The 27,589-nt window shown below is 61.2% G+C and overlaps 1 protein-coding gene across 4 annotated transcripts in view; it reads left to right on the forward strand.

The window, feature by feature from the left end:
* Positions 1-27,589, forward strand: part of AGPAT3 (1-acylglycerol-3-phosphate O-acyltransferase 3) — an 83,426-nt gene that overhangs the window by 21,179 nt on the left and 34,658 nt on the right. The window contains exon 1 of one of the 4 annotated variants that reach the window (XM_036017484.1): positions 19,071-19,397. The exons of 2 other annotated variants lie outside the window; for them this stretch is intronic. The gene's annotated coding sequence lies outside the window, so the exon portion shown is untranslated. Of the gene's footprint in view, positions 1-19,070; positions 19,398-24,361; positions 24,699-27,589 lie in introns of those variants that run through there. One more of the 4 variants, XM_036017481.1, reaches the window with a different exon arrangement.

Raw genomic sequence — 27,589 nt, forward strand, 5'->3', positions numbered from 1 at the left:
CTTGACCAGGTTCCCTTCCCAGGGAGGAGCGCTGTTTTCTGGAACATTCCACACGGTGTTCTCCTGGAATCTGTGTCAAGCACTGTGTGCACGCAGGTTCACGTGCCTTTTGTTGTCTGGGTCACGAGTGCTCACGGGCAGAGCTGCCCTGGTGCACGCATCTGACACGCAGGTGCAGCAGAGGTCCCCCTGTCAGTCAGGGCGCCGTCTGGTCTCACCAACACCGTGTGCCTGGCAGCTCCTTGCCTCTGGGGCCCGGGACTGAAGACCGAGGCAGGCCTCTGGGGCGGCCGTGCCCGGGAGCACCGGCCCCTCCTGTGCTGCCGGTCTGACTCTGCGCCGGGGGTTCTGGTTGGAACAGGACAGCGGGGAAGGGCAGGGGGACACGTCACAGGCAGCCCTCGCGGTCTTAGCCGCCCTCCTGACTCGGCTCTGGGCACTGTGTGAGCTTCTCGGCCGCTCGCTTCCACGTGAAGTGAAAGGAGGAGGCGAGTCCCCGGGTGACCAGGGCTGAGCCAGGAGGGGGGTCCAGCCCCGGCCCGGCGCACGGGTAAATGTCACGCACGCATGTCCCCGCCTCGTTGTTGGTGCCACTTTGCTGTCCCCCTGTCCCCCCAAAGGGAACGTCCGTCCAGAAAGCGTGCCGGCTGCGGGCGGACCCGGAGGAGGGCGGGCGGCTACCGCGGGTGGAGCGATGTCCCCGCTCCACACACAACCAACCTCCTGTGATTGACTCCCCGCTCTCTGAAATGCGCCCCGAGGACTCGGGCTCCCCGTGTCGGCGATCATGGCATCTGCGAGTGACCGGAGCCCTGTGATCCTTGCTTCTCTCGTTCTTCACTCGTCCTGCCGCGGTGGCCGCAGTGACTCTCAGTGGGGGGGACGGGGGCCCCCCCGAGGGCAACGTCCTCCATCGTGTGGACGGGGCTGGGCTCCCTCGCCGGCCTTTCCTGAGTCCGGTGAAGCCGGCTGGTTTTCCTCTCTTTTCTCCTCTTGTCAGTATTTAGCGTAATTGAGTTTCTGCAGCAGGCTGTTTCTGTGTCCTGGTGTGAACCCAATTTAGCCGTCGTTACTATTCTTAACTGCGCGGCGCGTCGGCCTGCTCACGGACACATGCCGTGAGGGCCCGCCGGTGCATGTGCCCGCGCTGGCTCGGTGGCGGGCACCTCGGGCAGCTCCTGCGGCCTCCTGGGACGGCGCCCGAGTTCCTCCCTCGGGAGGTGCTGGCTTGGGGCTGGACCTTGTCACCTCCCCCGGGGGCGAGTCCATAGTGGGCGTGCCACCATCAGGGGATGTGTATTCTGGGCGTATCTAATCTTGTAATTGTCTCTACTTTACAGAGTGTTTTTTCAAATCAGTAAGTGAGGTTGGATTTTGTTAAATTACCTGACCCAGCATTTTCTTTAAAGAAATACAATGAATTTTATCAACAGGGTTTCCCCCGCCCCCCATAAAACCATCCTTGTAATCCTGAGACAGTGTGTGTGTGTGTTGTCTTTTGAACACGCTGTTAGGTTCCGTTGGCCAATTTTTAGAGGCATTCCTGTATTTGTGTTCCTCAGTGGAGAGCAGTGGCTCTCGAACCTTTGGTCTTCTACACCCTTAAAAATTATCGAGGACCCCAGAGGGCTTTTGGTTTTGTGTCGTATCTGTTGCTCTCAGCCAGGAGACATTTGGCAGTGCCAGGAGATGTTTTGGCTGATACAGCTGCTGCTGCTGCTGGTAGTGGGGGGGGGGGGTTGCTACTGACTGCCGTCAGTGGAACCTGGGGAGCTGCCGCACATTCTATGGTGCGCAGGACGCCCCCCGCCCCCCACAGTGTCGGGTCCAGAGTGTCAGTGGTGCCGTGGAGAGTCCCTGCTGTTGATACGTATATTTTAGAGAGTAGCACTGAGAACGTTTAGAAATCTTTAATAGTTCACTTAAAATAGAGGCAGTAGCTCTCTCCTGTCTTTTCTGGGGGGCGAGGAGCCGTGAGCAGCAGTGCCCAACGGCGGCGACTCCCTGTGCGAGGTGGCGCAGGAAGCCCTGCAGGGGAAGCAGCGCGGGCGCAGGACGCATTGGGAGACGCGGAGCTGCGGGTCGGCTGGAAGAACGGCGGCCCTCAGCGGGACAAATGCCTCTTGGGCATCCTCAGGCTTAAGTCCACCGCCCACCCCAGTTCTGCGGTGTGTTCTGCAGGGCCAGCCGCGCTGCGACAAGGCCAAGGCTGTGGACAGACGTCCCCCACACGGACAGCGAGGCACGGAAGAAACTCAGCGAGAACAAGAAGCTGGCCAGGAAGTAGGATGCCGTTTTGGCTTCAGAGCCCCCAATGGAGCAGACGCCCTGAGTGCCGGGCCAGGCCTGAACGAACCGGGCTGGCAAGGTCCCTCCCTCGCTGACCCACACCGGGGGCTTGGGCAGAAGTGGAAGTGAAATCCACAGTCAGGTTCCCGGTGCAGACGGTGCTGTGTCTGGCGGTGGCCGTGGGCCCCGTGAGGGTGACAGATGACGAGCTGGTGCACGACATCCTCTCAGCTGTGGGTTTCCTGGTGCCGCTGCCCGAGAGGGACCCGCAGAACCTCCAGGCGTCACATGCCAGGAGCCCGAGCGCCTGCACTGCGGCCCAGCCGAGCAGACCGTACTGCTGCCACAAAAGAAAAAAAATAAATTAAAAAACCAGCAATAAGCCCATTACACCTTAACATAAATAACATTTTTGTAAAGGACACTACATTTTTCAGAACTGGAAAAAATGCAGTGGAGATGGGGCGTCGTTGAATGTTTTTACAGTGTAATCCATCTGTTTGACCTCTGACCCGACGGGAGGCAGCTGGAGTGATGTGCTTCCGCGCTGGTGGAGGCGGCCGAAGAGACCTGCTCCCCCAGCACGCGCTGTGGCAGCCGAGGCCTCCCGGGTCCCCCGACGGGGTGGGTCCTCCCACCATGCCCGCCCGAGAACTGTGGGTCCGACGAGGCCCCTCTGCATCCATCCTCACACTGTGAATTCAGCGTCCCGCTTGCTTTGCAAAAGGCACCGGGAAGTTTTCCTTCTTTGCCCGTGTTCCAGAGAAGGTTAAAGAGTGTGGAAATGATCTGTTCTTGCAGAATGGGCAGGAACCTCTTGTGAAGTCTCTTTCATTAGCTGTGACACACGCCTCTTTTAATTCCATAAAAATAGGTCTTTTCAGAATTTCTGTCTTTCCTGTGTTCATTTTTTGTGTGAGTTTTTTCCTCCTAGTAAAGTATCCACTTCATCTAGGTTTTCAAGTTCATTTGCATAGCGATGTGCAGTCATTTCCATGATTTCAAAGAATGTTTTCTTTTGATGGTTGTTCCCTCTTAGGCCTTTTATTCTCCTTTGTCTTGGTTAGTTGTTTTTTTTTTTATTAATGTAGGTGACTTATCTGTTTTGTTGATTTTCTTAAAGAAACCATCTTTTACAAATGTATTTATTAGTTAGAATGCTTTTTTTTCTAATTCATTATATTTTGCTTTCCTCTTTATTCCTTCTGCTACTTTTTAATTTTCTTCCAACTTTCTGTATTGGAGGCTTAACTCTCTTGTTTTCATGCTTTCACTCGTAAAGACTTAAAGTGACTGAATGTGGTGAATTTCCCTCTGAGCTGGCTGCAATTTTCTAGAAGTTCTGCAAGTTCGGGTTCGACTTCCCCTGGAGAGGAACGGAGAATGTTTACGTTTCAGGGAGGGAACGCTTCTTTCTGTTTTGATCGTGTTATGGATTTTCAGATCATATTGTTTGTGTTAAAATCACTGTTTCGAATTTGTTGAAAATTTCTTTTTTTAAAAGATTTTATTTATTTTTAGAGAGGGAAAGGAGGGAGAAAGAGAGAGAGAGAAACATCAGTGTGCGGTTGCTGGGGGTCATGGCCTGCAACCCAGGCATGTACCCTGACTGGGAATCGAACCTGTGACACTTTGGTTCGCAGCCTGAGCTCAATCCACTGAGCTACGCCAGCCAGGGTGTTGAAAATTTCTTCGTTGCCTAATATATAGACGCTGTTTGTGAATGTTCCCGTGAGCGGCTGGGAGACCTCGTGTTTCTCCCGGTCAAGTGCAGGTCGGCTGTGTGGTTTTCGGGCCGCTGCGCTGGTCTTGCTGCTGCGGCTTCTACGGAGCCCTTCTTGGTCCTGACCCCTGTCCTTTCTCGGACGGAGACGTGGCGAGGTCCCTTACGGTCAGCACGCTGTGATCCCCTCCTGTGGTGTCCTGGTCGTTCCTGCTTCATGACATGTGCTGCTGGGTTATTCAACGCCTGGATGTTATGACTCTTCTTTAAGGATTTTAGTTCTAGCATTATAAATACCCCTGCTTCGTCTCATTCAATGGCACTCCCTGGCCTGATATTTATTCTCCCGTATCCAGAATTTGAGCCCTCTTTTTATTTGTACTTCCCCAGTACAGGTCTATCCACGATCTTCAACCCTGCTGACGTGCGGCGGTCTAGGCAGTTCTCTGATGTCTGGCCGACTGGGGTTTGCTCTGCGAAGTAGTTCCCGTTTTCAGCCGGGGGACCTCCACCAGTTTGAGTCGATCCATGTGGCCCACGTGTTTGATTAGTGCTGTTGGCACCTGCGTGTGACGGCGCACGTGGCCCCCGCGCCGCGCCTTTCTGGAGGCTGGGTTCTGGGCGGTGCGGTGTTCCGGCGCCGCCGGCCTGCTGGCTGGGGAAGCGTGCGTTTTGTGTCAGGGGTCGCCTGGTCCGACCTGACCCAGACGTCCCCCTGTCGGATTCTTTGTTCCCCCGTTTTGGAAAATGTCTGTTGTTTCTGTGCTGAGAGCGGCAGCCAAGTGCCCGGTCCCTGCTGCTCCTGAGGCAGCGCCTTCCTGAGCACCCGCCCTTGCACCCCCAGAGCATCACGCACCCCCAGTGCACCATGCACCACCAGAGCTTTTCTTGTCTGCCCGCTGCCCACTGGTGCCCAGGAAGTGGCGGTGGCTCCTAGCGTCCCACCCCCCCTCCCCCAGCTGGTCGGTTGTCAGAGTGGGGGCGCTCAGTGCCCTCTGCTCAGGCTTCTTCCTCCAGGTGGACACACTGTCGTGATCCCCGGGCCTTGGCGCCTCAGGTGTGTCCCTAGCTCCGCCACAGGCAGAGGTGTGGGCTGCCAGCAAGCGGAGCGGCTTGTCGCCGTGGCCCAGCCCTGGACATCTCCCCGGGACCTCTCGCCTGCAAGTCTCTTTTACTGTCTGATTTTGTTGCCCGGCGTTCTTTGTAGGTGTTGGTACGTACTTGCCTTCATTTAGTCTCCGTCTGTCTGTGGCACACACGGTGTTAGTTTTGTCGTCTCCCGAGAGCCCAGCAGGTGGCAGGGCTTCCCGCCACTGGTTGTGCTCCCCGTGGTTCCTGATGCAGTCGGACCTCCCCTAGGTCGTAGTGGCCGGTGTCGGCAGCCTGTCCCTTCCTGCTCCCGTCTTCTCTTGAACTGCACCCGGTAAACCTGCTCGCCCGTTCCCACCGTTGGGCGCGCCCTCACACCGCAGGGGGGCTGGGGGACCCGGCCGCAGCGCCCCGCTGTCTCTGCCTTCCTCCCCAACGCTGCGAAGGCCTGAGGGCTGGGACCTTGGTCCCAGAGTGTTTCGAACCCACGTTTCCCGGGCACATGCAGCACCGTGCTGGCCTGGCGTCCTTACGAGATTGCTCCTCCGTCCCAAGTGCCACACAGCCAGGCTGCAGCGGGCCCCGTGGCCCTGGGTCCAGGCCACGCCGGTAACCGCCGTTACCCGCACCCCTGAGCGCGGGGACCCTTCCCGAGGCAGCTTCCAGGACCGGCCGGCCGGTGTGCTGGGGACACTCTGGTATGTGTCTCCCGGTGGGAGGGTGGGGCCCGGGGCGAGAGGGCAGTGAGCCGCTGCTCTGGTCCCAGCTCAGGTGACCCTAAGAACCTGATGAGACGCTGGGTGTTATCGAAGTGGCCAACGGCTTTGGAACCGTTGGGTTATCAGGTGCCTTCGATAAGTTCTCAGCTAATAATAAAACGAGGGGTTGACGCCCGGCCTTTGTTAATTAGTAATTAAGTCCCCGCTGCTGACTCTCTGAGCTGACTTGTCCGGGGTGAGCGCGCATCATTTTCCCGTGGAGACTCTGACCTCTGCGGTCTGGGAGCCGGGTCTGGGCTGGGGAGGGTGGGCGTGTCCTCCCCCGGAGGACGCTGGCTCCGTGAGCGCCAGGAGGGCCAGCGGCAGGGGCGGTGCCAGATTCCCTGTCTCTTGAGGCTGTTTCTGTGAAGGGTTAACAAATACCGGATAGGTTGTTCTGGGAGTCGAGACTTCTTTATTTGAGATGAATGCTGTCTAGTGAAGACGATTTCCTCCGGAAGTTAAAACCCTTAACCCTGCAGTCTAGGTGAGTGGAGGCTGAGAGTGTGGGTCCCGGGGGGCGGGGGAGGGGGAGGTGCAGGGAGGCGAGGCACTCACGTGTGGGTGCCGGTTTGTTTTTGGTGTTGTAGGTACTTACGGTTGTCTGTGCTGAAGAAGCACTGTAACTAGCAACACGTGGTTTTTAGGAGTCACGTTGCTCATAAACAAGTGTGCATTTGGTAAACAAGGCTTTGGAGACCTGGATAGCTGTTAAATAAAGACCGATGAGGTCAAGACATTTCTGTGGTTGCTGGAACGTCCTGTTCATCTCTGGTTTGGCACCTTGGGGTCCGTGTGGTTTCTTGGTGAGGAGAGGGCGTGGACTTGCCGAGGCTTCTTGTGCGGGGAGGCCCCCGGGCGGTGGGGCCCCAGGGGCGGCGGGGGTGTGCACAGCCCCCTCCCTCCTGCATGGCAGTGTAGATCTGACTAGATAATCCCTCACTCCAGTGGGGGCCCCACTGTGTGCCAGTGCCCCCTCTTGGTGCTGGGGGCGGAGGTGACCAACCAGTAGACCTCGGTGCCGGTGGAGGGAGGTGACTCAAACTAACTTGGAGTGCGTGTGAAGTCCTGCTTTCAGTCCATTTGTTCTTCATGGACTCCTAGAGCCCTGGGAGCTACACTTTCATGGGCAGCAGGGGAAGCAAGGTGACAATAATAAACAAGTAAACATAGGAGAGAAGCCAGACAACCCAGCTGGGAGGGATCTAAGGGGCGTGGCAGAGTGATGGGCGGGGTGGGTGCTGATGGAGAGCGGACGACCCCTCCCAGGGGCTGGCAGGGAGCAGGCGCTCCCAGAGCTTAGCAGGCAGGCGGCAGGCAGGCAGGAGGGCGAGGCTGGTGGAGGGCCGGGGAGTGCAGACTGCAGGCCCAGCAGGCCAAGGAGCCCGGCTTAGTAGATGTGCAGGGATGGCTCTTGTTCTTGGTTTGGTTGGGGCCCCCAAGGCAGAGGCCTGGCCAATGGCGCAGCTCTCAGTGGGCGGAGAGAGCCCCGGCTTATCGTGGATCTCGGGGGACAGGGGTGGGAGTCAGGAGAGGTGGTGGGGCTGCTGGCACAGTGGGCGGCGAGCCGGGCGTGCTGGTAGGTTGGTTGAGTGTGCGTGCAGGTGTGGGATGTGTGTGTGCATGCCTGTGTTTGCTTGTGTGCACCTGCACAGGTGTCTGCGTGTGTGCATGTGTGCACGTGTGTGTATCTAGTGACCCGTCTCAGGCTCACAGAGGCACAACTGGGAGGAACATACTCGTCCCCCGATGGAGCCTGCTTGAGCTTCCTTACCCGGGGCCGTCCTTTGGGACCGTGTCCGTCTTAGACCTCATGCTGCTGCTCAGCAGTGCGACTGCCACCTCCAGGCACGAAGGGCTAGAGCACGGCACTGGCCAGCTGTGGGCTCTTAGCCTCAGTGTGTAGTTGGACTTCTGGGGTGTCTCTCTGCCTGGCCTTCGGCTGAGGCCCAGGCTGGCAGCGCTGCCTCCTCAGGGTTTGCACACCTGCCCCCCCGACCTGCAGGAGCAGGGGAGGCTGAGCCAGGCGTGACCAGGAGGAGGGGCAGGGCGTGTGCCTTGGCCCACGTCTCCCACTCTGACGGCGGGGCAGCCTCATGCCGGCACAAGGCATGTGCCGAGGGCCTCAGAGCCCGCATGGCACTGGCCGGGCGGACGGGATGCTGTGCGACCGGGGACCAGAGGTGGAAGGTTGGGCGGGAGGCTCCTGCTGTACGGACAGACAGACGGGTGCACGGGGCGGCCCCAGCTTTGGGGCACCATGGGGCCAAGGGACTGTCGCAGCTCTGCGACAGACCCGGGAGGCAGCTGGAGCAGGGTTCCCACACCCAGCTCGTGTGTCCGAGATGCTGTTTCTACCCGCAGCACATTCACGCACACACACACACACACACACACACTCACACTCGTATACACGCCACACACTGGGTTTGGTTCTTCGAAGACACAGCAGAAGCCATTGTGGAAGATGGGTGATCTCAGTGGTGGGTGCTGGGTGTCTGAGGCACTGCTTTTTGTGTTGGACTTTTTAAAATTAAAAATACAGGGTCCAGCACAAATAATGCCCCCTTTTTTAAATTACAAAATGATAAGCATGTCACATAACAACATCACACCCAAGCACACCCTGTGGCATTTCGGTGAGATGTTCAAATTAAAACTATAAACTGCCACACCCACATTGTTACCCTACCAACCGCACTCAGGCGGGCGTCACTTCTGCCGGGCCCTGCCCGAGTAAGCGAATGGGAGGGACCTTGGGAAGAGTTCCCGCCCCAGGGCGGAGCTCTCCTGCGGAGGCTGCAGAGTCAGGTGAGAGTACTGGTGCCAGCTGAGCCCTGGTGCCGGCAGACCGTGGGTGCGGGGATTTCCCACGCGGCCTGCGGGCAGGCTGTTGGGGCAGAGCCCAGCCCTTGGGTCTGTGCATGGGGGAGCCTGTCCCACGTTGCCTTTAGGGACAGAAGGCCGGAGCCCCGGTTGGTATGACATGGGCCCCAGGGTGCTCTGCACACGGCCGGGCTGGGCCCTGGTTGGTGAGTGAGTCCATCTGTCCTGGGACCTCACCCTTCTGGCTGAGCCAGCATCGGCCTGGCAGAACGTCCGCCCCGTGGGCGTGGGAGCAAGGGACAGCGAATCCTGGACTGGCAGTGTGGCAGCGGGAGAGACTTTCCTTTACCCTCAAGGTTCTTCCCGCTGGAGTGACAGTCAGACGGACACGAGACTGATCAGCAGTGCACAGTGACCAGACTGTGTCCACACGTGTGTCCACACGAACCCCCATGCACGTGGAAGGCCCAGAAGGGGACAACGAGGGACGGAAGATGGTCAGAGCTCGGGGAGGGGCGGTCTGGAGGGCATCAGCGGGTCGTTGCCGAGTGACAAGAAGAGCAGATGGGCGGTCGTAGTTTGTAGTTCCCTCCCCACCCCGAGAGGTCAGAAAAGGTCACCTCTGATCATCTCGTACCATGGGCCAGGTCCTGACCCAGCACTTGCCGGTTGGGGGTGGTCGTGGGGGTGGACAGAAGTTTTCCCTGAGCCCACAGGGTCTCGGTTGCCTTTAGCTAAGAAAGACTCCACACACCACAGGAACCTAACTCGGGGTGCTTGTTCTGAACCCCTCTTGTGGCCAGCGAGTTCCTACTGCTTCCCCGGGTAGTCAGTGCTCCAGAAACTGAGGGCACCCTTGACCTTTGACCTGGATGGGGCGGGAGGCCTTGCACCTGTTTCTTCGGGCTTCCCTCTTCACTCCACTTGGCACGTACGCGCCGGTTGTGCTAACCGCGTTTGTGTTTGTCACTCGGTGGCTGGGCAGGTCCCAGCTCTCAGCCTCTGCGCAGATGGGAGACAGGACAGACCCGAAGCGGACAGCTGCTGCCCCAAGCGGGACTCCTCCCTATCCTCCCTCGTCGCTCCCCTGCCCCGAGTGGCACCCATCCCGCTGGCCGCAGGCCGCCCGCACTCTCCCCTGGGCCATGCAGCGGTCTCCCCAGGCCGCCCACCGTCCTGGCTGCTCCCGCCTGCCTGGTGAGCAGAGGCTCTAGGCCACAGGCCTTTAGAAAAAGAGAACTCACACCCCCCTGGGGGCCCCTGCCTCCCTGCAGACCCCACCTCCCGGCTGGGAGGGACTGAGGTCGGGATAAGAGCCGGGCCACCTCCTGTGAGGGAGCCGCCCCGCAGGTCTGGCCCGGGAGGTTCCCAGGTAAGACAGGTAAGCGTGGGCCTGTTGTCCAGCAGAACCGCCCGCCTGCCCCGGATGGACAGACGGATGGACAGAACGAGGCCCTGAGTAGCTAGCGGTGGGAGGGACAGTGGGCGTTTAGGGCCATGCATCTCGGACCCCACTGTCTCTGGCCGCAGAAGAGCTGACGGGGCGAGCGATCTCCATCTGCCACCTTTGCTCACCCAGGACGGCGTCTGTCCCTCTTTCACGTGTGGAAGCCCCCGTGGCCGGCGTCTGTCCTTCCTCACCCTGAGCTGAACCGTCAGCATAAGACATGTCTGGACCCGCAGAGAAGTTTTCGCAGTGAGCGCTGACGTGGGCTGCACTGACGGCTCGTGCTGGGGAGCAAGACGCCCGCGTGCTGGGGGGTGGACGGTGGGCGGCTGCTGGCGTGCGTCTGAAATCCAGAGAGGTCGAGAGAAGGTGGGGGAGAGCAGGGCGGGGGCTGGACCCCAGGGCTGCTGACAAGACTGCATGCTCCCTGGAGGGTCGAGGGACCCTCCCCCAGGGCATTGCTGCTGGCGTCTCAAAGGCGTGTGAACCTGGACGTGGAACAACGGACAAGGCTGGCTCGGAGACCCTCAGGTGAAAAGCCGGAGGGGGCCTGGGGCCCGACCGCCCACCCTGAGCTGCCCCGCTGGGCAGCTGTGATCTGATCTGGCTGAGCCCTTGGTTCCTGCAGAACCCCCTCTCTCGCCCGCCGAGCGAAGGCAAGCCCTGGGTGACCCGGACATCTGGTTCGTGTTGTCCCCTCCCCCCGGGGCCTCCGCCTCACACTTCCTGCCACCTGTCAGGCGGTTCCAGCAGAGCAGTTTCTGAGACCGTCGAGTCTCCCCGGTCACGGGGTTCAGAAGCGTCTGTCCGCCACAAATGTCACACGACCACCTGAAATGGCAGAGGCAATCATGGCCCTGGGCCCGCGTCCCTGCCCAGAGTGGCTGTCGGGGGGGTGGGGGTGCCTGGGAAGCGGAGGGGCCGAGCTGAGAGATGCGGAAGGTTCCGCACAGGGGAGCTCACGGAATGCAGAGACCGGAGGACCAGGTGACACAGGACATCTCGTTAACGCGTCTGCACCTTGCTCGCCGGTGGGCGCGGCGGCGTCCTGGCTGTCCTGGGTTAAATACCGTGCGTTACGGAAAACCGGCTGCACTCTCCCGCATCTTCAGCGCGGCCCCTGGAGCGGCGAGCTCGCACGCCCACGTCTCTTTGCCGCCGGTGCTCGGCCTGCGGTGGTGTCACGTGTGCACTTCCGCCCGAGACAGACGCCTGCTCGCGCCGTGCGCTGGCTCCGCTCTCCAGGGGTTGTGAGAGCTGGAGGGCTCTTAAGTGGCGTGTTCGCCTAGAAGGGAGGCGGCTGTCACTCCCGCCTGCGGTGGCCGGGCAGGCCGTGTCCCTCGGGATGACCCTCGGGTTAACACGCGAGTGGCCGGCCGGAGGAAGCCGCTCTGGAGGGGAGTGTACATTCAGGTCTGTGGGCGGGGTCGGAGGTGCGGTTTTTTGGGGGTGCCCGGGGTGGGCTCTGGTGGTGGGTTCTGAGAACAGGCCCGTGCGCACAGGGGCCACACGTGCGTGACAATGAACTTCAACCAGCAAGTTCCTTGCTGCTTCCTACGTGTGGTGGGCTTTAAGCTGCAAAATAAGCACCCAGACGCTTAAACAGAGGAGTCCTCTGTGGTCCTGCTGGTGGTTTAGTTTCTGTCTGTTGGGTGTGGGGGCGTGTTGTGCAGGGTGAGACCCAGGGCCCTGCCCAAGAGTCCCGTGTGACGCCCGAGTGGATGGGCGGGTGGCCGGGCCGGGGTCCAGAGCGCCTGGCACAGGCCCCACCTCGGGCGCAGGTGGGAGGAGGTGGGAAGATTTCCCTGCCAGTTAAGGTGTGTGCCTGACTCCCGCCTGCCCGTGGACCTGCTGGTGGCTGAGAGAATGTGCGTCTGCGGTGGAGTGGGCAGACTGCCGCCTTGCCCCGGGTCAGCATGGTGAGAACTGGGATCAGGGGCCAAGGCTCGCCCTAGTAACGACTCAGCCTTTGACTTGCCATCCCTCCATTTGCTCACTTCACGGTTAGCTATCTGGTCACTGTCACTGCCGGGGCCTGTGGTGGGAAGGGGCACAGAGAACCATAGATGGTGGGTCTGCCCTCGTCTGTCAAGGAGCAGGTGTGGCATTGCCTGGCACGGGTCAGCGGCCGCACCTGAGCTCCTGCAAAAGTGCACCAGTGGGCACTGTCCAGTCAGGGCATGGGAAAGCTGGGCAGGGAGGGGTCTTAGAACCTGTGTCCAGTGACCACGGGCAGCAGAGTGGGCCACTGGGGTGGGGGTGCTGGAGCCAGCTCTGCTGGGGTCAGCAGACACCTGCACAGGGACCCCCTTAATGGAGGCAAGAGGGGGAGCCCGGACAGTCCGGCCTCTGGCCTCCGTGGCTGTTGTTACCATCAGCATCCACCCGCGCTGACCGCTCCGTTCCGGCTTGTTGGAGAGCAGGGAGCACTTGCAGCTGCCCGGAGCTCAGGAGAGGGTCCTTCCCAGCACCCCCTTATTTTGCCCGTCCGGCGGTTGTCCCTCTCCTCCTGTGACTCGAGGGCCAGCTCCCTGCATTTACAAACATTTTCCGAGAACCGAACCCGCGTGCACAGGACGACCACTTCCTCTTCTACCGTCCGTGCTATTGCCAGCCTCTGTGTCGTTTCATTCGGTCCGGAGCTGCAGAAATGGCGGCTGTGCGGCGGGTCTGGGGCCGGGCACTGTGGTTCTGAGCTCGGAGCTGCGAGAGCCGGGGTGTGAGCTGCTGGAGGCGGTGGGGGGTGTCTGCTGACACACTCCGCAGGGGTCAGGGGAGTCGGGGTGGGGAGTCTGCACTGCCCATAGAAAGCGCTTGGGGCCTCTGGCAGAGATGGCCGGGAGAGTGCCCGGACACTGAGCTGCCACAGGTGAGACGTGGGAAGGCACACAGTCCCCCAAGGAAACCGAGTGACAGAGGGTCTGAGCTCAGAAGCATGGTAACTGTCTCCCGGGCCAGGGGCAGAGCTGGAGTGCTGAGCATGGGGGACAGCCAAGGCTGTGGCAATGGCAGTACCACCTGGAGGCCCCGCCCATTGAGATGACAGGTCCCGGGGCTCTCTGTGTGTGGGGGGGACGTGAACGGCCAGCCCATGCTGGAGCCAGGGTCTGGCCTGAGGGTGCCTGCTGGCCGGAGGGGCCAGGGTGAGAGGGACAGAGGGAGACGGTGGCTGTCAGCCTGGGCCAGCGGCTGCAGCCTTCTAGGAAGCTGGGGGCAGAGAGGGTAGCGAGCACACAGCCTCCTGACGTTCAGATCGAGCCACGTCATCGGCTGGCCTCAGTCTGTGTTGCAATGTCCCCCACGTGACCGCACAGCAAGAGCCCAGGTGCCGTCCGGTCCCTGGTCTGGGCGGAAGGCCTCAGACGGCCATGTGGAGGCAGCTGCACACGGTGGGAGCGGAGTTTCAGCAGAACTGGCTTCAGCCGCACTCTCAAAGCCAGGGTTCTGCGAGTCTGACCTGGAGACGCCGTGCTCCGTCGGTGCCCAGAGAAACAGGGGTTTCCCCAGGTGGAACTTGTTCTGTGATGCCTTTGGAAAGGCACTAAAAAGCACACCTTGCTTGGCATGCTCAGAGGCATGACTTAAATGACCCCCATCTCCCCTTCCCCGCCAGCCATTCCGTCTGCCGGGGGCCATGCGGGTTTTTTAAAAGCGGTGGGATTTTACGCACAGAGCTGGCCTGCATTCCGCTCCCGTCTCTACCAGGAGCCGGCTTGGGCTGTGCTTTCTCCCTTTTCCGGAAAAATGGGAGGTGTGAATGGTCGTGCCCCCCTGGGAAACAAGGGGGCGATCGATGGGCAAGTCCCCCACACAGCATGTCCCCTGCGCCTCAGAGTCCCGCGCCTGGGTTGCAGGAGCAGGAGGGGCTCCAGGGGCACCCACTGCTCACAGGGAGGCAGGGTGCCCAGCAGGGCCCGCCTCCACGGGGGAGGGGCTGGAGACCAGCACAGCTGGTCAGACCGGAAAATTCTCAGATGTGGCGTCCGCCGCTGGAGGCTTAGGGGCTTTTCTGGTCTCACACTTTTTTTGAAGATTGTGGAAATAATGCGTCCCCGTTTTCCAAGAAAAAATCCGTGGGGGCTTCTGAGCACAGAGCCTCAGCTCCGTGAGCTACAGGGTTGGTGCAGGGGATGCACTCGCTTGTGGGTGGCAACCCTGGGAACGCCCCTGCCCCCCCACCGGGTCGTTGGGGCGTCTGAGGTACCCACAAGGGACTCGGCGTCACCTTGGTGGCAGAGGCACCGTGGAAACCACACCTGGCCGGCACCAAGTTACCTTCCAGGGCCCGAGGGCATACATTAGGGGTTGCACTAAATCTGTAATCGGGTCTGTGATTCAGGGGACACCTTTGCTTCTCTCTCCTTCGTGTTTATTTCTTGATCTCTTTTACCGCTTAGGCAGAAATTTTTCTAAGTAAAACAAACAAAAAAACTCATGTTACTTTTTAAAACTTTTTATTTTGCAATCTAAAGAATGCTTTTTTTTCTACCTCACCGTGAAATCGAAAGAAAATTTTATTAGGAAAACCAGACGTAGACCAGCTCCCAGGTGTTAAGGCTGACATGGCCGCGGGCCAAGTGGGAAACCAGGCATCTGAGAAGCTTCTCCCGCCTCGAGTCCTTCCCCACAGACCGCTGTTTTGTCAGTTTGCGTTGCAGAAACCGTCTCCACTAGGGACTTTTCTGCACGCTGACTGAGGGAGGGTGGAGACCCCATTCCTCAGGTCACACTTTAAAGCCCCTGGTCTCACGCTGTCGTCCCCGAAGGCAGGTGTGGCTCATGCCGGTGAGCCCTGAGCCCGGCTGGGAGCCCATGGGGGAGGGCGGAAGGATCCGGGCCGTGCCCCAGCCCAGCCGGTTTGACGATTTGACCACACTGGCTCAGCTTTCAGTTCTCGAAGGCTGGAGCGCAGCGGGCTGAGCAGCGCGGGGAGCCTGCCCACAGGCGGAGGCGGAGGCGGAGGCGGTGGAGGCGGCTGCGTGGAGCCGAGTGGGGTAGGACCTGCAGAGGGCGGGGGCTGGGCCTGTGGCCCTCCGGGGAACGCCACTGTGGGGCCTGCAGAGGTGTGGTTTTTGTTGTTGGCCATAGTTTAAGTTTCTCTTTACTTTCCTGTCTCAGCCTTTTTCTGTAAGGTAAAAAAAAAAAATAGATTGCCTCCTCTCAGGAAAAGGTCAGTGTCAGTTGACAAGGTACGGGTCAGTAACGTAACACCGGCCGCCGGAGTGCCCCTCCCACCGCGCTGCGCCTCAGGGGCAGAGGCGGCATGCCGGCAGCCCAGGCAACCCAGGCGGCTCAGGCTGCTCTCTCGGGACCTTGGGGTGCTCACCCTGGAAACCAGTCAGAAGCTTCTCCTCTTCCCAGAGGGACTGCACAGCCTGGGCAGTCCCGCATGGGGTGTCGTGCACACGCTCACGTCCCCAGGTGAAGGGTGGTGTGGTGGCCCCAGTGTTACAGAGCTGGGGAGAGGCCCGCAGGCAGGCGGGACCTGGGGCCGGGTGGTGGGCAGCACGGCCAGGCTGGGAACCCCGAGGCCTCTCCACCGTCAGGCAGTGCCCCCCGTCGGCCAGGAAATGAGGGGAGCAGACCCTGCCTGAGCGAGAAGGCTGCTGAGCTAGAGCGGAAGTGGATTTAGCTGGTGGGGCCACCGCAGGCCACTCATTCCTCTCCAAGGAGCCTGAGGGGGTGGCCCAGAGTCACAGGGTCACACCACAGGTGGGGCACTCGGCATCTGAATGTCCTGGACAGGAGAACAATGGCATGCTTTTTAGTACACCCCTACAATGGAATACTCTGCAGCCAGAGTGACATGAAAGAAAGTAGCAATGCTGACGGTGGCCGCACCGAGCCCCGGGCCGGCCCCTGCTCTGGCGCTGCGCCCACAATGCACTCATTCGACCCTCCTGACCGGGTGAGACGGGAACCGTGTCCCCACTCTCCAGAGGAGGCCACGGGGGCTCAGAGAGGTTCAGCACCTTTCTCCAGGCCACACAGCTCAGCGGCGCAGAGGCCAGGATCTGGACTGCGGTGGGGTGCCCCTGTTCTAACCTGCTGCCCCTTGCAGAAAGGAGAGGCGCGTGCTGACCCGGCAGGCTCTCCTGTCCGGGTGTCAGTCCGTGCAGGCTGTTAGAACAGAATGCCATAGGAGGGCGACTTTAAGAAAACAGACGTTGATTTCTCACAGTTCCTGAGGCTGGAAAGCCAAGATCAAGCCACAGGTGTCTGGAGAGGCCTGCTTCCTGGGTTGCAGGCAGGGCCTTCTTGCTGTGTCCCCAGCAGAGTGGAAGAGACAGAGGAGCTCTCTGGGGGGTCTCTCTTAGAAGGACACTGATCCATTCATGGAGGCTTCACCCTTGTGGTCTAGTCACCTCCCAGGGGCCCCACTTCCAGTACTAGCACGTGGGGCATTTGGTTCCAACATAGGAATTGGGGGGGGGGGGAGTGGGACCCAGCCATTCAGTCCACAGCACGGAGCGTGGTGTGAGGGACACCAAGTCAGAGTCACAGAACCTCGCCACGCGAGTCGGCGTCTGAACCTCCCTGCATCCGGGGCAGACACCAGGTCCGCGGCAGCCCTGGGAGGTGGGGCGGTGCTGAAGGGTCCTCTTTTGACCGTGTCCCTCTGCGTGGTTTGAGATTTTTAGAGCAAGAATGCATTACTTTCCACTAACTCAGTAAACCTCATTATTTCGTCTTTTTAAAAACACAGTTCAAAAGTTGGGGAGTGTTTTTGCTAGAAATGTTTCATTCGGGTGCAGAACAGGCAGCTGGTCCACCCCAGGCAGTGGGTGGCCGCGGCGTCTCAGTCTCCCAGGGGGAGCAGGAGGTCTTTGGGGGCCCGCCCTCAGCCCCCTCCACCCACATGGACCTGATGTTAGAAGGTAGGGGAAGGAAGCTTCTGCTCCCGTCTCCCCCGAACCCCGCTCCCGCGTGCCCTTGTCCTCCCTTCACTCACCGCAGCAGGCGCCTCTCCGGCCGCGGGGTGCAAACCTCTGTCTTTCAGCGGAGACTCAAGAATGGCGGCTTCCAGGGCATCTGGGTCGGGTTTGGCTCCTGGGCTGTGTAGGACCCAGTCCTGTTTATGAGAGAAGCTAGCATCCCAGTTCTGCCGCTCACTTGCTCTGCGGCTCCGGGCTAGTTGCCTAACCTCTCTGTGCCTCAGTTTCCTCACCTGGACAATGAAGCTCGTATGTGTGTGCCCCTCCCTGAGGGGTGTGGTGAAGAGTGGATGAGGTGACGGCGGCTAGCATGCATCACCCTGTGCAGCGCTGTCAGCTGCAGCTACTGTTAGAATGTCCTGCCTGAAATTCTAGAACCTGGTCTCCCTCTCCAGGGAGCTGGGGTGGATGGGGCCCTCGTTGTCGGGCCTGGTGCGTCCTGCCAGGGGCTGGTTCAAGCTGCTCTCTGAGTGCTGGGCGGCAGAGCCAGCCTGCACTGCCTGCTCCGGCTGCAGCAGGAGCCCAGCACAGCTGCTGAGCTGACGGGGGAGAACAGCGCCCTCTGCAGGTGGAGAAGAAGGGTGGTGTGGGGGCTCTGGCACGCAAGGTGTCAACCCAGGCTCAGCCCCCACATGGCGATGGTGGCTCCTCACTGGCTGCTGAGCAGCCCCCCAACGCAGGGCCTGCTCTGCGGAAGGAAACGTGGCCGCACGGAGCACACTGGCTCCGAAGACGCAAACGGGAGCCTGCGGACACAGTATCAGGCTGCACACTCGCCGAGTCCGGGACCCCACACCTGGCCCAGCAGCCGCTGCTGCCTTGCCCCTTCATCCTGACAGGGAAACGGCTGATGTTTCTCCCCACTTTCTTCTCCCCGCCCCCTCTCTAAAATAAATAGAATTTAAAAAGTAATAATTTAAAAAGGAGACTTCGAAGAGCAGAGCGACAGCGCTGCAGGGCTGGGCACGCTCCCCCGTGAGAAGAAAGAGGGCACCCCGGCTGCAGCGTCCAGCGCGGGTCACCCAGCCCGGAGGTGTGACAGGCACCTCAGCAGTGGCGTCGGTGGGGATGAGGGGGAGCAGAGCAAGCTGGCTTGTACGAGTTTTAAGGATCATGACAGCGGTTCCAACAGACTTCACGTCTGAAACTGGGTTTTGCTTAAAAGCTGCTTTCTGGGCAGGAGGCTTTTTTTGGGGGATGGGTTTCAAGCTGGTGGTGCCGGTCACCGGGAGCTGTTGGAGTGTGCGGCGCCCCCAGGGTCCGAGCCGCCTACCAACAGTGCACGACGAGCTAAAACCCGCCTGCGCCCCGCTCCCCTTTTTGCTGCTCTGGGACTTTGCCTCTTTAAGGATCACCAGGTGGCTCTTGCAGGTGCTTCAGGGCTGTGTGCACCTGTCTTCCTCACTGTCATCTACTGCTGGACTGTGACTGCCTTCGGGAGGCCGCCCCCCAGTCCTCACCTGCCACCATGAAAGGGAACCAGTGGGTTCACATTGTCTGAATTTGCTGGGCGCCAGAGAACCCGGTCACGTGTCCCTGGGGGGCTTTACAGACTGACCCCCGAGTCTCAGAGTGAAGCCTCTTGGCCCACCCATAACTGGGAGACCCCCAGCCCCCACGCAGCGAGCGGCATCATCCCAGGACACCTGCTGCCAGTCACACCTGTGCGTGGTCCCCCCAGCGGCCTGTGTGCACGCCGCCACCGAGTAACCGCAAGCCAAGCAGGCAGCGGCATCTGGACCGGAGCTCCCGACTGCACTTCAAAGCACTTGAGACTTGGCCTCTGGCCTTCCTGGGCTCACACCTCCGCTGTTTACTTGTGTTTGGTTTGCATAGTAACCTGTTCCCCTCCCGCGTCCCAGTGTGGATTGGAAGGACATCGTATCAGCTGGTCCCTGTGAGCACCCGCCTCGCTCCTGGAGTTTCTGCCGCCGCGTCTCATTTACCCAGAGCCAGGCGAAGCGAGGAGCCTTCCCACGCGGGGAGCTCCAGTTCTGTGCGTGGCTTAACTATTTGGGTGTTTAAGGCTGTGGGAGGGCCGGCTGGGTGAGGAGTGGAATACAAAACCTCCGGCCTCCAGGTGAGGAAGGTCCCTTCTGCAGGTGGCCCCCGGGGAGGGGTCCCAGCCGAGAGGGACTCAGCACACGGTTGCGCCCCGCCCCAGCCGGAACAGAGTGAACGTGAGCAGGCCTGGAGATGCTGCCCTAGGACACGCTTGGGCGGTGGACTCTGTGTCCTCCGCCTCTTCCTGGGGGGACCAGAAGAGGCAGCTCTGAGGACAGAACCTCTGCAAAGGCCACGGGGAAGCACCAGGAGCTCCGGTCCAAGCGGTCAGTGGGAAGGACGCCCTGGGCATAAGAATGAGGGGGGGGGGGACTCCCTGTCAACAGTGAGGAGCCCAGCGAGGCCTCCCTCGAGTGGGGGGGGTCGTTAAGTGAGCGCATTGGGCCACTTTTCTTCTTCTCGAAGGTCCAGCAGCAACGTGTTGCTGGCATCCGAGGGTTCTCCCCACTCCTGCTGCCGAGCTCAGTCCCGGTAAACAGGCTGGTGAGACAGGCTGGTGAGACGGCGTGTTCCCAGTGGGCGGGCGGCATCTCATTAGCCTAATAAAAGCAGTGGGGCTGTGGGGGGGGGGGGGGCTGGGACGGACGTGTTTAGCCAGTGCGTGCGGAAAGCCAGGGGCGGAAAGCAGAGCAGTAACTTCCGCAGCTCCTCGTCCCCGCCGCTCTGCGGGTTAGGCGGGACACGGCTTCTTGAGGCCCAGATGTCAGGGATGACACAGTGGCTTTGGGGAAACTGTGGGGAAGAAGGTGATGAGCTGTGAGTTAACAAGAGTCTGAGGGGCGGAGAAGTAGGGACAAACCCCAGGGAGCCCTGGCTCCTGGGGACTCCCTGGAGTTGGTCCCTACCTAGGAAGAAGTCACAAACCATTCCGGGAGGATCTAGGTGGAACCGGTTGCACCAAGGGCAGTTACATGCCCTGGGGCCAGCATCAGCCAAACTCGGCCTCTAACCCCGGGTTGGCCGGTTGTCTGATGACCCTGTGCAGAGCTTACGTGGAGCTGGTAGTGGTGCCAGGAGATCAGGGCTATTGTGACCATTCAATGAATAATTCACGTCTTGTACCTGCCACTTAGCACAACCTTGGCATGGCCTGCCTGACATCTCCCCTGCACGTCTGGCGTGGTCTCCCCGATCTGTCACCTGTGTGTCTCGTTGGGGCTCTTGTGGCCTTTCCTAGTTTCCATGTTGACTGCCCTTCCAGACCTCAGTGTTAATGTACAGGCCGTCAGCACCCGGTTCTGGGGTGTTCCCAGATGGGGTCCTCCCTGGAGGGCCGGGACCTGGGGGTGATGGCTGGCAGAAAGGGGATCACACTTTCTGACGGCGGGGGGATCTGCGTACACCTGGACTGCGGGTGAGCAGAGAGAACTGGCCGGGGAAAGGAGGAGGCTGACAGAAGGGACAGGAGGGGCACTGGACCTGGGCTCACAGGTCGGGGCTGTCCTGGGTCTGTGCCTGCCCCTGCCCTAGAGGAGGCAGAAGGGAGTGTGTGTTTGTCTGGAAGCTGGAGACACGCAGCTCGCTGCAGGGCTCCTGCAGGCGCCGCCATGGAACCTGTGATCCCTGGTGGCCCCTGGTGGCCCGGTGGGTGGCCCCCGGGGCAGGGCTTTTTCTCGCCCCTGCTCAGGCGCCTCCTCCTTCCTGTGCTCTCCTGGTCTCTAGCTTCACGGCCCTCCGGTGCCCGCCGGCTCCCGGTTTCCGGGCGGGGCTTGCGGCACTAGGCAGACGCTGTGGAAGCAGCACCTGGCTGCCTCTGGACCCGGCGGCTGACAAAGGGGCCCTTCGCAGGATGAGGGGGTGCCCGTGGGACAGGAAAGCGAGTTTCTTTTCAGAACTGCACAATAATGCGACTGCATATTTATCACTCACGCGTCCTCGTGTCTCATGGCCTCAGGAGTCAGACTAGTTACACAGGGATAAGCAATCACACCTCGAGTTCTCAGTTGTGCAAGAAAGAGAGTGTGGAGGTTTCATGAGAAACTGAATGAGCCTAAAGAAAAGTTTTGTTTTTATTTTTTAAAAAGATTTCATTTATTTTTTTAGAGAGAGGAGAAGGGAAGGAGAAAGGGAGAGAAATATCAATGTGTGGTTGCCTCTCATGTGCCCCCTGCTGGGGACCTGGCCCGCAACCCAGGCATGTTCCCCAACTGGGGATTGAACCTGTGACCCTTTGGTTCTCAGGCCCCCCACTCAGTCCACTGAGCCACACCAGCCAGGGCAGAAAAGTTTTCAGTTTTTAGAACGTGCTTGTCATGTCGCTGCTGCTCGGGGGAAGCCTCCAGGAGATCCTGCCCGCACGCTCCCGCCGCTCTCTCCTCGTGGTCAGTGTGCCGCAGCCCTTCCAGGCCCCGGGCAGCGAGCCGGGGACGAAACGTGCCCGCGACACTGTCTTGTGTGATGTGTTCAGGGCGGGTGTGCTCTCTCTAGCTTCAGTGAGAGACTGGAGAGTGAAACTGAGTGGGGGTCGAGGGGCAGGCGTGACATCGCACTCGGGGCTCTCAGGACAAGGGGACCCTCAACGACGGGTCTGCGCCCCGAGCCCCCTGGGGAGCCTCTGCTCAGCAGAGACCGGAGGAGGGGCTGGGCAAAACTCGTGTGCCAGCCTTTCTTTCAAAATAAACAGAACCGAGACTCCAGACCTCCTAGGTTTGCTGAGTTTTGCACACGTGATGGAAAGAACACAGTGAAAAGAGAACGAGCTCACGGTGCTTTATCGTCAGTAGAACCAAAAACAGGCCTGAGGTGTAGTTCTGGTTCCGGTCCCGCCGAGCGAGAAACCCCCGGGACTCCTCCCACCTCTGCCCGTCGGTCCCCCGCGGGCGCGGTTCCGGAGCCACGGCGTCATCGTCACCGTGAGAGCTGGCCATTTCTGACATTGCCCACACCGGGCATTTTTCCAGGTGCTTTTCCTGTACCAATCCCCTACCTGTCACCACCCCCCAAGTGACATGGGTAGAGCGATTATCCCCACTTTACACTGGGGCTCAGCTCGGAAGTGGGAGCAGGTGCTAGGATTCGGGTCCAGTCTGTGCCCGAGGCTGCGCCATGCGCCCTCTCTCCAGGGGGAGCACAGCGGCCTCCTGCAGTGTCACCTGGAGAGAAGGGACTCCTCCTGTGATACACGGGGGCAGGGAGCGACTCAGGTGTGGCCTGACCGTTCCTCCGTCCTCCAGCCCCTGCCCCCGCACTGGGGAGCTCTGCGCATGGGCCCTCGCCAGTGCTCCCCAGGGTCCAGGGGGGAGCAGAGGAGAAGAGAAACCAGCACGGCAGCAGGTGCCACGGGCTGGGTGCCGACGACAGGCCCAGAGGAGCCCCTGTGGGCGCTGCCTGGATGCCAAGGGCTGGGAGGGGTCTGTGGCCGTCTAGGGGGATACAGCAACCCCACAGGCCACCCACCCACTTGCCCGCCGAGGGGCTGGCCTGGCTCCCACTGTGCGGACTGGCGGGAGGCGAGGGGTGGGGGCAGGATGTAGCGAGCATCTCAGAAGCCTGCAGTTGGGCAGGTGGCAGCTGGGGGGGCGGGCCGTGACCTGATTGCCGCACGAGTCTCTCTGGTCACCTCTTGGAGGAGAGGGGCTGGCACCCTGAAGCGCTGGGTGGGGGGGGCGCCAAACAGCCTACCCAGAGGAAGGCAGGGCCGCCCGGGTCCCAGCAGGTCCCCACCAGTAATGAGAACTGGCCTCAGGGCAAAGGTCGAGCCCAGGTGCTGCCATTTAAGCCAGGGGCACCTGCTGCCCTTCGTGGGTACCTGAGAGAGAGAGAGAGAGAGAGAGAGAGAGAGAGAGAGAGAGAGAGAGGCCTCTGCACTCAGCGATGGGCTTCACAGCCTTGGGGGCCGGCATCCCTGAGGCTCAGACGCATGGAGGGCCCCCCCGCCCCCACCCGGGGCTCTTTAGGCCTCGCCTGTTGACTTGGGAAGGTTGTTGTGCCGACATGGACCACCGGGCAGCTTTCTGGGAGAGGAGGGCTTCTTTTCTTCACTGCTTATTAGAAAGGCGGGGGTGTGGCTGCCCGGCGGGGGAGCAGCCTGGCCCTCAGAGGGTGAGGCCCGGCCTCGGGTCCCAGGGGAGCACAGCGCAGCCATTCAGGAGCTGCTCCTCCCAGGTCAGCGGCTCCTCCGGCCGCTTTGGGGATTAAGGAGGCGGAAATCCGTAGCCAGCAAGATGCTGCTCAGGGCAAAGTCCCTTCCCGGTGGACTAAGCTCAGGGGTGATGGCCCGCCTTCCATCCTGAGAGGCCAGAATGCTGGTCATGGCCAGATGCCTCTAAAGGGACCTGACAGTCACTGCCCAGCGGCTGCAGGCCCAGCAGCCCAGGTCACACTGCGGACCCTGGGTGGAGCCCAGCGGCAGGACCGGCTTTTCCCGCCGCCGGGGGCCCTGCGGCCAGCAGGACGCAGGAGCAGGGGGCTGGAGTGGGCTTGGCCAGGCGGGGCAGGAGCGGTGGGGCCGTCACCTGTTTGGGAGTGGGTCTCTTGTGTCTTGTGCCAGGGACGACTTCCCTGGCACCCCAGTGCAGCACAAGCACCCCGAAGGGAGGTGTGCTGGCCAGAGAAGCCTTGAGGTGCTCCACCGACAACTCTCCCTCTTCCTGTTCTTCATGTGTCTGTTGGGGCCCTTCTGCACAGGGAGAGGTTTCGGGGGGGGGGGGGGGGCGGGGAATGCTTCTGTCCCTGTGTCACTTTATCACTTCTCAGGTCCGTCATGCAGATTTGGAGTCTCGGGCTGGGGAGGCACGAGAGGCAGCCGACCTCCGTCCGTCTGCGGTTCACTCGTCCGGCCTATTTAACTCTGTTTTCCAGGGAACAGGAGGGGCGACTCCTCCCAGAGTTCTCCGCAGGGAGGTGACCGGAGCGGCCATCCACGGGGTCTGGTCTTGGAACTGGGTTTTGCCTGTGGCCTCTGGGGTGTTGGCAGCCCTACCCTGGGCAGGGGGCCTGCTTGCCCCAGAGAGAGGGTGCCCATCACCTGGAGGCCTTTCAGGGGTTTTCCAGCCTGAGGCCGAGACGGGGGTCCCCCTCGGCCTCACTGGCTCACCCCACAGGTGCTGTAGGGTTGTCATGCTCTCGGGGTTTCCGGCGGCTTCCGGGTCCGAGGGCCAGGGTCAGGTGCTGGGGCGGGGCCCTCTGACCTGCGTGCTCTCCGAGCCCCGTGATGCCACCACCTGTTTACAGCGGCTCCCAGTGAAAGCTGCTTATTGGATTAGTGGGTGCCCGGCACCCTGCAGGGGCTGAGGAGAGGCCCTGCTCTCATTTGACTTGGCCTCCAAGACATGCAGGGTGCTGCTGGGTGGAAGCAGTAGCCCAGAAGTGCGTGTAGCCCTCTTTCTGCTGAGCAGACGCCCTTGGCAGCCGAGGCGCATCCAGCGTGGGTGACGCGGGCCCGGCCATAAGCCCTCTCCTCACCCTCTGGCCGAAGGTGACGCCCACTCACGCCGCCGGTCCCCTCGCCGACGCGCAGAAGCACGCGGGACGCGGGCTGTGAAGATGCTGGTCAGCTACTCCACCTGCCTGTTCTCGGGGGTTTGCGCCGCCCTGGTGGCTGTGGCTTTGGCCTATTACTTGTACTGGTGAGCACGGCTGGCGCCTGGGTCTGGGCCATCCTGGGGGAGGGGCCCCCAGTGCTGTGGTTCGTCCCCCTCAGTCCCCGCGGGTCCGCACACTCTCTCCGCCTGCGGGACGGGGACCCCGTGGCAGGTGGGGGAAGATAGTTACTTCCGTCCGGAGCACAGCTCATGTGGTTCCCATGTCATGAGGGTCCTGGGGGGATTATCCTGGACTTCCACGAATGCTTTCTTTTTAAATTTTTTAATTTTATTTATTTAGTTTTAGGGAGGGAAGGGAGGGAGGGAGAGAGAGAGAGAGAGAGAGAGAGAGAGAAAGAGAGAGAAACATCAATGTGCGGTTGCTGGGGGTTATGGCCTGCAACCCAGGAATGTACCCTGGCTGGGGAATCGAACCTGGGACACTTTGGTTCCCAGCCCGCACTCAATCCATTGAGCTACGCCAGCCAGGGCTACAAATGCTTTTTTGTTAAGAACATTCCTGAAGAAGGTCACTGGGTGCTGGGTGAGTGCCAGAGGGAAACCCCTGCACCCAACACGCCCCCATCCCTGTCACCTCCCAGCTCACGGCTGCCCGGGAGGAGGGGTGGGTGCAGCTGGGGCTGCTGACCCGCAGGGTCTGTCGAGTGGACGGGCAGCAGGTCGCTGCCATCAGAGGGGTGTTACCCTGTCGTGCCCATAGGAGATAGGACAGTATATGGGGAGTCACCAGTGACCCTTCGCAGCGGTCGGGACCAGAGTGTATGCCAGCTCTGGCTGTGAACGTGCGCGGGGCACTGGCGGGGTGTTGTGGGCCACGCCGGCCTGCGGGCTGGAGGCTCAGTTCCGCCGGCCCCCCTCTCGGTTGCGATGGTAAGGGGGGGTGTGTGTGCTCTGGGCCCCCGGTTTCTGTCTGTGGAATGGGGTGTCGGCCCCGCCTGTGCACATGGCAGCCTGTGCTCACCGGCAGATACGGGCAGCCCCACAGGGCTGGCGCCCACCTGATGGTGGCCATTGTCGGGGTGGCCGAGGGGAAGCCCCGAGCCCCACAGCTGGGGCATCTCTGTTGGCTGGGGCTGGAGAGCGGGTGGTCTCCCCTGGAGAGAGAGGCAGCAGCTCTCGGGAGGTCGCCCTGACTTACTCCTGTTTCCTCCTAGGCACTTGGGTGGGGTGGGAATTCCAGCCTCGCCTGCAGGCTTTCTCTGGTCTAGATCCGATTAGCGCGTCTCCAGGTTTGGTGGCTTGGAGGGGTGCTGCAGTGGCAGGACACCAGGTGGGCAGGGCTCGCCCGCTGGCTCCAGGCCCCTGAGACCCCACCAGCCCCCCAGGCCTCGGCGGCCCTCTCCTGCTGCGGAGCCCCCTTCCTCCTGTACTCTGTAGTCATCTACTTCTTAGGACGAAGTTACTCCCCTGAGGTGTTTGCATCCGAGGTCTTATGTTAAAATGATACGCTACACAAAGAGAATTACACAGACCCAAAAGATAAGCAGGTACGTGTGGGAGCTAGGGGAGGAATCAGTCCAGGTGCAGGGAGAAAGATTTGACCCCTTGGTATTGACCCCTGTGAGTGGGGAGCAGGGTCATTATTGGTAAGGAAGTCCCCAGGTCCCCAGAGGAGGAGCAGCCCTGTGTCCTAAACTGTGGGGCACTTTTGAGAGTGAGAGATCATCAGCCCAGGTGCGCGGCACCAGGGCCCACAGGGAGCCGCCCTCGTGGGGCCGTCCTCGGGCGGGAGGCAGGTGTGTCCTCAGTGAGGGCTCACTCCAGGACACTCCCTGTCGTCCGTGGCCAGTCGAGGCAGGGAGAGGCGGAGCAGCTTGAAGGTGTGCTGGCACTGGCCAGAGGTGGCTGGGCCCAAAACGGGGTCGGGCAGGGCTGCCTCACCTCCCTGCAGGCCGCCTGCCCACCAGGGCAGGGGTGTGCTGCTCCTCTAGTCTGTCCTCCCACATTCCCCCTCCTGGCTCTCCTCCTGGCCGCTGAATAACCCTTGGTCTGAAAATGGGGAGAGACCCGGTCCAAAGAACCTTCTCCAGGTGAGCTGTGGTCTGGCCGGAGGGGCCAGGCGGCCCCGGCCCCACCCTCCTGCGCCCCGCCCTCGTTCCCAGCCTCAGCGTGGGCGGGAGCGTGGGGGTCTTGGTTCTCTGGGGCTGCAGAGCTGTCTCCTCCCCAGTGGGCACTGGATGTAGGCGCCACCTTCTCAGCCGCCACGCCTGCCGGTAACCGGTGCCCCAGCTGGCACTCGTCAGAGCTGGCGTGGCCTGCTGAAGGGCGGTCCCCACCCCAGCCCAGAACCCCTGCTCCCCAGGACCGGCGCGGACCCGCCGCTCGGCTTGCCGCACAGACTCGGCTCCGCTCTGCGGTCCCAGGAGGAGCTCCGTCCCGTTGAAGGTGCTGCCACTCCTTTGCAAACCTGTCCGCCCTCCCTGGGAAGGTTCGTGGGCTCCGCTGGGGTGCTCGGCTCCCCCTCGTGGGGGCCGTGCAGAGAGCCCTCGGGAAGGGCAGCTCCCCTGGTGGGTTCCCGATGGCCACAGCCGTGGTGCTGCCGCCCGCGGCTGTGTCCTGTCCGCGTCTCCGCAGCAGGGACGCTCCCCCTTGTGCCTCGGGTGAACCCGTCCCCAGCAGGGGGCTGGGGGGCAGAGCAGCTCTCTGAGGGGCAGTCTGACCGAGCTGCGAGGTCACGGGGGGGGGGGGTGTCACACGGAGCCTCTGGCTAGCCAGGGAGGCCTGGTGGTCTCAGCCCCGCCCCCGGAGGTCCCTGCAGCTGCCACCTCTGGGCACAGTGGCCAGGGACAGAGAGAACCACGCTTTTCTCAGTGAGCCTTGCGTCAGATTTCCTGTAAGATTCCAGGACCACCTATGACACGTAAGACAATGGTGGCTCAAAGCCCCGGCCACACAGGCAGCACCCCTCGCAGGTC

Source organism: Phyllostomus discolor, chromosome 2, assembly GCF_004126475.2.
Source record: "Phyllostomus discolor isolate MPI-MPIP mPhyDis1 chromosome 2, mPhyDis1.pri.v3, whole genome shotgun sequence".
NCBI classification, from domain to species: Eukaryota; Metazoa; Chordata; class Mammalia; order Chiroptera; family Phyllostomidae; genus Phyllostomus; species Phyllostomus discolor.